The sequence below is a fragment of the Periophthalmus magnuspinnatus genome, chromosome 3 (assembly GCF_009829125.3).
Source record: "Periophthalmus magnuspinnatus isolate fPerMag1 chromosome 3, fPerMag1.2.pri, whole genome shotgun sequence".
In the NCBI taxonomy this organism is placed as follows: Eukaryota; Metazoa; Chordata; class Actinopteri; order Gobiiformes; family Gobiidae; genus Periophthalmus; species Periophthalmus magnuspinnatus.
In genome coordinates this window covers 20,970,035-20,982,412 of record NC_047128.1, presented here as the reverse complement: position 1 = coordinate 20,982,412, position 12,378 = coordinate 20,970,035, and positions in this window count along the sequence as shown.

Below are 12,378 nucleotides of genomic sequence, written 5' to 3'. Positions count from 1 at the left end.
TCTCTCCATGGCCTAAGTCCAAAGTATATCTCCGACATGTTAGTGCCATATGAACCATCTCGCAATTTGAGGACTTCAGGGATCGGCCTCCTGCTGGTGCCCAGAGTCAGGACTAAACATGGGGAATCAGCGTTTAAATTTTATGCAGCTAAAACTTGGAACAGTCTTCCTGAAGATGTGAGACAGGCCTCTACTTTGACAATGTTTAAATCCAGACTCAAAACAGTTCTGTTTAGCTGTGCATATGACTGACAGGTTTTTATTCTGCACTCTTCTCTTTTAATATTGATTTTATGATGATTATTTGTGATTATTTATGTTTGATTTGTGTGATTTTAATGTCTTTCTTATTCTGTAAAGCACTTTGAATTACCTTGTGTACGAATTGTGCTATACAAATAAACTTGCCTTGCCTTGCCTTGCCATTAACAACATTATGTTGGACAAATCACTACTATAGTGGCCAACAATTCTTTCACAATGAATATGCAATTTTATTAAATTAAATTAAGTATATTATTTTATCAAGGAGTCAGATTTATACTAGGCTGTGTGCATTGTAAAAGAGTTCAAATCTATCAACTAGGCACAAAATTGTAGTGCTGAAACTGCAAACAGCTGTTGTTTACAGTCTCTGTATCTAGACTAGGTCTACTGAGCTACACTAAGTGTGCACTGTGCCTGAGACATACTTATTATAATCAATCAACTTTAATGGGCCTACTGGGTAACTCTATTGTTCCCATTGTTTCCTTTGTTTGCTTTGTGTCTGAGAATGGAGTTATAGATGGGGGATGGATGATGTCCGAGGCCCCCATTCCTGTTCAAAGAAGGATTGTCTTTCCTAACAAAAAATCCTTCTTTAACTCCCCTCTCAAACAATTTATTTTCTCTGGCTAAGATCTGTACCTCACTATCTTCAGAGGAGTGGTTAGTGGCTTTGAGATGGAAATGTACAGCTGACTGGGGTCCTGAGGAGCTCTCCCAGCGGTGTTGGTACATTCTCTTATGAAGTGGCTGTTTAGTTTCTCCAATATAACGCTCACTACACTCTTCACTACACTGAATGGAGTAGACTGTATTACCAGTTCACCCAAAGAAATGAGGGCTTTAGATATCACCTTTGCCCCATATACTGTGTAACTCCATCCTCAAACCCAAAGCAAACAAAGGGAAGAAAGAGAAAACTAAACGTCTTCACTCCTACAACTGTATCCAGCTGACAGATTTAACTTTGGCCTTTACTATCAGACCTGGACGACTGAGGGATTACACAGACATCATCAATTTGTTCATGTTCCTTTGTCACATCTACAGACCTATAGTCTTACTCTACAATGTACTAGAAAGATGTTGATATGCACTCAAACTCGAAACTACTCAGGTGAAGCCGAGCATGCCATCACCATGTGTGGCGGTCTCAGGGCTGTCTGCCTTTAGATTGCAGTTCAATATTGTGGCATTGATCGGGATTAGCTGTTGTTCTGTAGGTCACATCCATACACATGGGCCGGGCCAATGGAAGACTGCAGAGGATTAGGAGCTGGGATTACTTTGAGATAGAAGACAAAAGTGCATAGAACCTTTTTTCATTGGCACAAATCCGCAGACTTTATCATTGTGAAAATTGTATAGCTACTGACTGTGTTATCGCAAGTCTGTCAAAAGTATGGGTACATCAGTGGTGTGCGGTCAGGGCAATCAAGGCAAGAAGTGCTTGTCCAATAAAATCTAAAGTCATTGCGTATCAAAACATATTCAAATAATCCACTTTTCACTTCACTTCTGCCTATTTAAAACATGTTTGAAATCACAGTGTCCTTTATTACACCCTACTGGTCACTGAGAAGACTGCAGCATTAACTTGTACTGTTGTCCTGTGCTATGGAGGCCATGCCGCACCACCCGCTCTACATGTGCTTTCACAACCGGAGGGGCAGCTGGTTGTTTAAGAGCTTTGGATCACAGCAAGTGTCTAAAAATAACGTTTCTACAGGTTAGATGTTAGTTGGTAATACAGGAAGTCATTATAACCTACATGCACCTGTCCGACCAATGACCAGTGTCGTTGTTAGTATCTCTTCATGAATATACTGTACATTTTGTGTAATAGATTACATGTGTAGAGCTGCCATAGGTCACTCATATTGTTTCTAGATGCACAATAATAATTATATAGATAAGAACAGTACTGAAGGCATAAATAAGGTGTAGAAGTAGGACAAATCTGTGAAGAAACAAATAGCCCACTGACTAGCTCTGGTTGTACAGTGTGTCAACTACAGCCCAATATATACAAATATTAATAAACTACTTAAGTCTAGGCTTCTCTAATTTACTCCAAAATGGCTCAGTATATATGCATTTAATGTCAGTCAAAATAAATATCCTAATTTGCAATGTAGTCTGTATAAAAAGTGGTGTTGTTAATTGTTATCGACTAAATATTGACGTTCACCCCATGTGTGGCTGCCTACTCATAAAAGTCATCTCACGCTGAACAGTTAAAACACACACTGAAAACAATTTTAAAAAGGCTGGGTGTTTCATTTTTCTTCAGTTTTCAGTGAGGGAGTTTTATACAAAATCAATTTTTTGAGCTACCATGTTACAACATTCTCTCATCAAAACATGCTTAAAGAGGTTTTAAATGCCATCCATACATCATTCAGTAATTTAGTGATCTCTCCCGGGCCCTGTTTGAAGCCTCCTTATGGTTAGCTGTAAGATTCTGTCCAATGCTCAGCCCACAAGTCTATATTAACCGTGCTCCCACACAACAATTCTCCATAAATATGCAAAAGCAAGACACAAAACTGTACACAACAACTTGACAAACCCGATGCGATGTGCAGTAGGTTTATGAGCAGGATGCATACTGATGATGTAGTAGATAGTGCTCAGAAGGGAGGGTGAGAGCAAAAGGAGATGGAGAGTGTCAAAAATGAAAGTGAAAATTAGTATTTCCATAACAATAACAGGTATCATGATGATCTAAATATGTTATGTGTGTCAATTAATGAAGCAGTCCTCAGGCAATGAAAGACAAGTCATCAACACTCACAGGAAACAAGAAAAGAGAGAACTGTCCTAGAGCGCCCCCTGTCCTCAGAAATACTCCAAAAAAAAAACCCAAAAAAAAACTCTGGGATAAAAGAAAAACCTCAAGTAGAACCACGGTAAAGGAGAGATCTGCTCCCATAGACAGAGGCTGTAGACGTGTCCAGGACTGGCACACATCCATTCTTTTAGCATTGCCTTTGTTGTGGGTTAGTTTATTCTAAATATTAACAAGCACAGTATAAAATAATTGAAGTGTCTCCTCCATCCGGTTGATTGCTCCAGTGAGTGCAAATGGGCTGCCAAATAAATCGCAATCAAATCTATAATGCAATTTGAACTGTTGCAAATTTCAAATGGCAAATGCTGCAATCATTTATTTAGGTGATAGAATAATCCTTTGCAAGTATAAAAGTGTAAAACCTTCTAACCCAGAAATTAGTTCAGAAAAGTATGTGATTTTTGTATTACATAGTTTATATCATATTTCAGTCTTCTCTCAAAGCTAAAGAAAGTGAATGTAATCTGCACTCCTAAAGTTTAAAAAGAAAAGATACAATCACAACTGAGCCTTAATCTGCATATAGAAGACACAAGCCGTTTTTTCCTCTTTCTCAGTATATGGACAGGTCATGCCTCATGTGGAAGCTCTGAACCTCCAGGATTCACTCACTGATCGTGTGTTCACACTGGGGTACCAGGGGCATTGAGTTTACATGCAACGTCTATGGTGGAGGTGACTCTAGTTGATCTGGTGTTTGTGCAGCATTTTGAGCGTTAATGCGTTGTTAAACGCCAGATTTGAAAAAGTTGAACTTTTGGCATTTGACACGCCAAGTCAATCAGTCAGAGACTGTGCTTCAGTGATGTAGTGACATCATGATGTGGAAGAAGGAGAAAGACATCAGTTTCAAGCTATTGGCAACTAGCCTAGGCTAGTCATGGACTAGCCACTCTCTCACCTAGTCCACATCATTCTCAAAGAGACTGGGAAAACAAAACATCCAAAGGCACTCACAGACCGCACCAGACGCCTTGGACACATACACATACAGACGTATTTTTCTTCAATGTATGTCCATGGCGTCCATTATGCGCTTCAGAGGCATCCAACTAGAGACGTCCAGCTAGAGGAGTCCAACTAGAGGCGTCCAACGTGTTTTTGATGCCCTGGTGTGAACTCACCATGAGACTGCACTAGCTCTGACTAGTGACTGGCTGCAGGTGAAACCCAAATGAGAGACTCGTAAGGCTCATTCTGGTTTCTGATTGGATTTTTTTACAACCAAAATACCAAATTATAACATAAGCAACTTATAGCTAATGTGCACTGTCAACTGAATCCTGGTTTGAAAACACACATTTAAATCTAATCACATTTGTAAAAATTGCAACTGGATTTTTTGTGCAAAGACAGTATTCATTAACAGTTTCAAAACATTTAGATGATTTTATTTTCTCCTGAGACTGCAATATATGGTTGTTTTCATCCAACTTAATTGCACAGATAGACTTTTTATTTTGTTTTGCTCATTGTTGGATTAACTAAGGGAAAAGACTGGAGAGGTTGTGTTCCTGACTGGAGAATAGTGCCCATTTAGCTGCTACATATTTAATGCGGAGGGACTGGAGGGGACCAATTAAGGTAAAATGAGTGCGATTTGGAGCAAACTTTGGGAAGCACTCTGATGTATTTTGCTCATTCATTGGAGTTGACTAAACAGGTGCTGCATTCATATGGGTCCCATGTGGAAGCAGGAAGTTAGTGCCTTAAAACTCTGGTTATAAGCTTTCCACAGGCTAGTTATTTATCAATTAATTGTTTATATGCCTGATAGCAAAAGAAAATAGATTTCTGTTAACTGGGCAAGTTTTTAATAGGGAATATGTTTCACCACTTAAGTAGCTTCTTCAATTCTGGTAGGGTTCTGCTCAGCCACTGCCCTGAAGTGGAACTAAACAATACATTTACTTTTTTTTTTCCTTTTAATTTTGCTACTAAACTGTTCATATGGTTCCAAGTCTTTTTTTTTTTTTTTTTTTTTTTTTTTTTTTTTTTTTGGCAAATTTAGTGCAAACTAGGTAAATTTGCAGCCTTGTGGTCAAAAACACCAAAATCTAAGTTTATGCTGCCTCCAGTGGCCTCTGCAATTTCCAGTAGTTGGTGACATCACAAAAGACTGCCCTGATTACAGCCAGGTGTTTTTGATTTCAAACATTTGGCTGCAGGAGCGAAGTTTGAAGTGTGGATACCATGTTAGACCAATCACACTGTTCCTCATACGTACGTCCAGACCCCACCCCTTATTCCTCCTCAGGCTTTTCTTTAATCCACAGGCAATGTCCAGTTTAGCCGTTCTATTTGAAATGTGGGGTGGGCAGAGTTAGATGTTAAGTCCCACTTTACATATATGTCTAAAAGGAGGAGCTAACTACACTGAAACTAACACACTCTAGGTCTTTACAGTAAGATGTATCTGTTATTAGTTAAATCCATTAAAAAACCCTTATGCAATTGAAGAAGCTACTTGGATGACTGGCGAAACATATTCACTCTTAAATGCTTTCGTTCAGTCGAAAGAATTCAATTTTCTTTTGTGATGGAACCTACCTGGATGACTGAGGGGCTACACAGATATATGCCTGATAGCTGATTTATTTACTTATAACTTTAGACGTTTTTTAATGGAAAAACTTGGGAGCTTAAACTTCCATATGATAGAATAATAGATTAGTGGACACTGAACAAAATAGACCGAGGAGCTGATGATTCTGCTGCTTTGTTGCCAGATTGGTTGAAGATTGTCTTTGGGCGGTGATTGGCCCATTGACGAGCAGCAAAGTTAGCAGGCTGTTATTGACTTTGGGTGACAGGAGGACCAAAATAGAAATGGTGTGTTGTTTTTCTTAATTAACGTTAAATCTTAATTTGCCCACGCACCTAGATATCCAAAACTCCTTTAAAACTTTTGCATAACTTCTTTTTTAATGAATTCAGCAATATATTTTGGTCTTTTAATAAGTTCTGTAATGAGTTTGTGTCAGCGAATGATTTATAGTCTTAACTAGGTCTAATACAGGAGATAGAGTCATAAAACGACTGCCGCTCCACTGGTGCACAGACTGTGAGTGCGAGGGATAAGCTTCTGACAGTTTATAGATCTGCGACAGGAGGGATGATTCAAACCTTTAATGGTCCGACTTACTCATTCTCCCTACTGTTACTGGACTCTGTGATGGGGAGACTTCTATTTCGGGATATGGACCAGATACCAAATTTCACTCACTTCACAATTATTAGTAGATTATTTCATGGTTCAACCAAAACTGTACTTTTATGAGTTTTTAACTATGTGGTATACTCTTTCAGGAAGTGGTTGCCGGTTTCCTGGGGACGCTAATAATTAGATTAAATCACATTGCAAAAAAACGTAGACTAGGCAGTTTTTCGTCCAAGTAGCTTCTTCAGTTTTGATGCAGCTCGAGGGACTGGCTGAAATACACCTGAGAGAGCAGGGACTGAACCACCGACCTGTGGGTCAATGGATCTGACTGCTCAACCCCAGGAGCACGATTCAAACCGCCAGCCTTTTGGATAAGAGGACAAACATCCTATCAACTGGGCTACTGTTTCACGTCTTTATCCATAAAAAAGCAAACTGTGCACGCATGCTAATATGAACATTTCACCAAAGGATTCCCAAGAGCTAAGAATGAGTCAGGTTTAAAGAACTACTTCCTCCATTCCAGTGATGGGACTTTCGATTCTTTTATGGGATCTGAATCTTTTGGATCAGTTCATTTAAAAAAGCCGTTCAAAAGACTTATTTATGTGACAGAAGCCGATGTGAGAACTCATTTTCTCACAAATCGGCTCATGGAGATAAATGACCAAGGCTTAAATGTATTTAAGATGGTTCAAACTGAGAGTGGCAGAGTGTTTACCCTTATGCAGAATCTAAATAAAACGTTACACTACAATAATTATTAAAAGATGACTGTTATTATAATGTTATATATGTTTTTTGTGCCTGCAGCTCTCACTCGTGTGTCCTGCTCTGCTTTTGTTCTGTGTCAGTTCAGTGTTAATCAGTATAAAAATGCATGCAAATTAGAAAGAAAAAATGTGTCTCTTTTCAAAAATGAGATCTGGATCCAACTGTTCAAAAGAACCGACTTGTTCACGAACGTCACATCACTACTCCTTTTGTGGTATAATATAAGAAAAATTTGAATTGTAATGGATCAATACGAGGAAATCAAGCTTACGATATCACCCAGTTCTACTTCCCCACATGCGCTCTGTACTCTCAACAGCTTTAACTTAAAATGACCCCAAACCCTCCACTCCAGTAACTTTAAAAAGTGCACCTGAAACACTGCTGGCCCTCCCCACAGCGGCTCACCAGTCCCAATACGATACGCAGACAGCTGGTTTGAATGCAGTGCGGAGCTGTGACTAAAAGCTACTTCTCTGTTCACAATTCAGCCCTGGGCCCCACTCACCATCCTCCTCTCCCCAGTTATCCAAAGTCTCTCCCTGGCTCAGATGGCTCCGGCAACACACACATTTTAAAGGACAGCGCTAAGTAAATAATTTAGATTCTAAAAGTAAGTTGGCAACAAAATTGGTTTGTTACGGTGGGACCATAGTCTGGAAACTGGGCTGTGCGGTACAGTAATATTGATTGTTGTGTTGTGTGTTCAAATGGAGAGGCTGATGTAAGGAGAATGAAACACAGAATTTGAGCGTATCTGTTCTCATCTGTGGTTAGAGCGTCTTTGTTGACAGAAGTGACTATGTAAAGGTTACAATCGGTCTTCCTTATGCGGAAACAAAAATATATCTTGTTATTGATCAAAACCTATGGAAAACCACTTATATGGGTAAACAAATGAATCAAGATGGATTTGCATGCGTCGTTTTCTTTTAGCCAAAACGTGTCCCTTTACGTGCATAGAGTTTACACTGTTGGTACATGTTAAACTCCTCCCTCAATCACATTTCAAATAAAGCAGCTTAATTCAACAGCGCTTGGAGGACGGGCATCAACAATTCAAACTCCGCCCCTGTAGCCAGTTGTTTGTAATCAGAAACACCTGGTGGTAATTAAGTCTTGCTTGATGTCACCAAGTACTTGCAATCCCATTAGTCACTGGAGGCAGCAGGCAACCATTTTCTGCCGCAAATTGACCTAGTTTTCACAAAAATTGCCAACAAAAATGACTAGAAACAGTAGAAAATAATATTTAAACACCATATACACAGTTTAGTAGCAAAGCGGGAGTACCTAGAGGAGTACCAATGCTGGAAGATCGGTCTGTGGGGAATGTTTCAGTTACATAAGGCTCGCCAAGACACCTTTTTCTTTCATTCTTTAGAAAGGCGTTCAGTCTGTGACCTTGTGTACTCTTCCTAATGGGTGTATCAACAAACAACACGCATGCCAACTACATGTAACTACATAAAATAATTGAAAAAAAGCACAAATAAACAGACAAAATGCTATGGTAAACAGATATAACACATGTTTTCATTTGCCTAATGGAGGAATATTTTAGAGATGCATGAATCAATCAACAACAAACTGGTGGATTGAATTTTGTTTTGATTTCTGGGGGCCAAAAAGTGGACGATATGTAGCCACTTTAACCGTACACACCCCATGCCGGCTCATCATGATCTAATCTTCTCACTACCACTGGGCTCTGGGCTTAAGGGCATGTTTGACAGTGATCCTCTGCTCTACTCTGTCTCTACAAGCACTGTGCAACATCTGCTCTTGGGTCTATGCCACACTGAGCGTTAATAAAAGATGTTTAATGTTTTTTTGTTTGGTGTCTGAGTCTGACTGCGTTGAATTGTAAAGTAGACGACCTTTTACGAAAGTGTTGTGCAGAAACTAACAGTGTAACAGAGCATCTGGAAATGTGAATCTTTTGTCTCTGCTTTTGTCTTTACTTGGAAATGTATATAGTACAAGAAAAACCTGTCAACTGGACACAAAGTTGTAGGAGTGAAGATGTTTCGCTGCTCATCCAAGACGCTTCTTCATTTCCTTCAGAGCCAAAAGGTGAACCTGGCTCTCCACTTTATCCTGCAACACCTGGACTCCCCTTCTCTTCTCCCTGTACACCAACTGTTGCCACGACTTTGTAAAGCTGATTAAGTTTGAGAACGATGCCACCCTCACTCTGTTCATCTTGGGAGGTGATGAGTTCTACAGAAGGGAGGTGTCCTGGCAATAGCAACAAAAACACCTAGAAAACGGTGGAGGTAATCGTGGATTTCAAGAAATACAGCAACACAGACTGCAGCACATTATGCACTCCGCTGAGAAGCTGATCTTCTGCAGCCTCCCATGTAACTCCCAAAAATGAGGCGAAATTTGAATTTTTGGACCAAGACCAGGACCAATCCCCTCCTCCCCGAGAGAGTCCAGACCAGTTTCTTGTCAAATCCAGTTAACTTCAATACTAAATATCCACTATAATATCTAAAATCCTGAATCTCTAAAAGATCCAGACTAAAGATTTTATTCCTTTCTACCTGCAGTGTCTCGCCTTAATGTGCTCCAGAATAGGGCAACCACCACGACCAAAAGAGGGACAAATGTTGATTGGACACAGAGGGATGGACTCGGGAAATTTAAGCCCATAGATTATAACCGTACCATTTATTTGTGGTATTGGAATAGCAGTAGGTGCCGACATTTGCAGAGTTGCTGATCGAAAGCGGTTTTACGTTTGGTTAGGGTTAGGGTAGGGTTAGATAGGACCCTAGCCCTAACCCTACCTTAATCCTAACTAGTGAGAGTGTGAAAATGTCCCTTGTTATACCACTGGAAAGAGAAAGAATGAAGATCCAATGAAGATGTACTATGCATGACTAAAATATAAGGGGGAAACCTGAATTATTACCAGTGTAGCAAACCGTTTTAAGGTCTGGAGAGTGAGGTGTGTATGTATAATTCCTCATGTGAACGAAACAAAACTTATATTTTTGGTGCCGAAAAGTGACTAGAGCTTATTCTAAGCTATTCAAAAACATACTGGTCAACAACTTCAATTCAATTTAACAGATATATTCCATTAAAAATACAACTTAACCTGCCCAAAGTGTTTCGCATAAACAACAAACTTACTTTCTAACACTAATACGTCGACGCTTGGGTTTTAGTGCATTGTGTTAATGTTTTCTTGTTTAGACAGATGCCACTCCAACCAGCTTCTTTAAGAGTGTTGCATAATGTCCCCGAGGAAATGAATTCAGCCGGCACTGCAGGACATAAGTGCGTACACAATATCAACACAAGAGACACTCAACTTGAATTAAAGATGCCAGTTTCACCACTCGTTTCCTGGGACAATAACATTCTGCTCTTGATTTACACCAAACACACAGCATTCATTTGTGTTCCTGACTGTTCCTCTAAAGCATTAAATCCTCCATCTCCTGTCAGCGGGAGGCCACACCGATCAGAGCGCTACAGATAAAATGAGAGATATAAGGGGACATGTCGGATCCATATGTAGACCATCCCTCCTCTTTGGATGACTCAAGCATCGATAGTGTTTGGTGTAGTGGAATATCACTCATAACAAAGATAAAAGCTACATGTGTGGAAGAGAATATGTTGTCTTCTTGGGTGTTTGAGAGGAATAGTCTGAAGGATATGGCTTTAGGTTTTTTATAATGTTATACTATTCCTCTTGGGCAATATTACGAGAATGTTTCCTGCTCCTTCGTCGTTCAAAGATTGTTTGGTCTTGCTGCACAACATGGGGAGTGTCTAAGATGTTAAAGCACACGTATTATGCATTGTTTATACGTATATGTTATTGACCTTTAAACATATTGTATTTTGCCTTGGCGTTTCATGTTTTAGGCATTGAAATAAAACCTATGTGCACAAAACACAATGTAGACAGGACAGGCAAAGAGCAGCTGGAGTTACACATGACATTTATGACAGAGGCAGGAATGGCGTGGCCCACTTCTTTTTATTTATTTTCCAAGTTCCAAAAAGTAACAAAGTGATCCAGCGCAAACAGAAAGTACAAGCGCTAATAAAGTGCTAGGAGGCTTTGGGGCAGGTCTTCTCCAGCAGCAGAACAATCAATGATGGTACCTGGCACCTTATATACCACTGGGTAAAACCATTAAAACGCCAAGGGGTGTAAAATTAGCATTAGCTCTTTAAAAATGAGTTAAAATCCTCCAATAAAAGTAACAACAACAAAATAAACCATATAAAACCCAATTACCAAAAAGGAACCCTAAAACTAAACACCTAATAAAATATAACCTAAATAAACCCCAGTAAAACTAGCGCTATTTCCCCTCCCGATGTCCGACGTCTTGAGCTGGCCCGGAACTCATAAGCGGTGTCTCGTCCCCTGGGGAATCTTTTGGCGAGACACCCGGACACAAAACACCGGTGCGTAGAAGCATTAAAATATTCTCCATATACACGCCAACAACTTTTACTCTTTAAAACATATACACTGCACGCACACAAACACATATCAGGCTCCATTAACTTAAAATATGGCGCATATATTACACATTCTTAATTGTAATTGCATTGTTTGTCTCCACAGACCGGCAGTCGCCATTACCTGAAGTAACTGTTCGACTGGATCTACAGGTCAAATGATAAGTTTTTAATAAATATCTTAAGACAATGCAAATGTGCACAATCAAGTGCTCTATGCTCTTAAAGTGCAATGTAAATGTTATAAAATGCACGTGTGAACTTATCTTTGTACATGATGAACAGCCTGTTTGTTACATCACATTATATTCTATTTACTGGACAACAGTCGGACTGAACTATGGGAGAAAAAAAGCAACAAAAGCTCAACTCCACCAGCATACAGTTGCAAAGAATGTAATCTGAAATGCTTAGAACGAGTCTGGCTACAATTTATGGACTAAAAGACTGCAGGATTCTGATGTTAGAGTCTGAGCGATGTTGTAAAGGAGTGATTTCTGTGGCTCAGAGCAGGATGACCTTGTAAACAGGATTAATGAAAGAAGAGTGCATGAAGCAAAACTCCAGGAATGTTATAGATTAGAGTGCGTTTGCATACTGTGTGTCCTTTAAAGTGAACATATACAGGCTTTTGATCACATTTACATTTTAAAATGATTATGTTTGGAGACTTTTTTTTACAACAACTCTAGTTCCACTTCCTTTCTCCCTCTGCTGACAGTAATAGATATTAGAATGTCCATTGGACTGTCCATTACTGTATATACAGTATATCTGTGCAAATGTTTTTTGACGTGAACACAGTGCAGCGGTTTAAGCT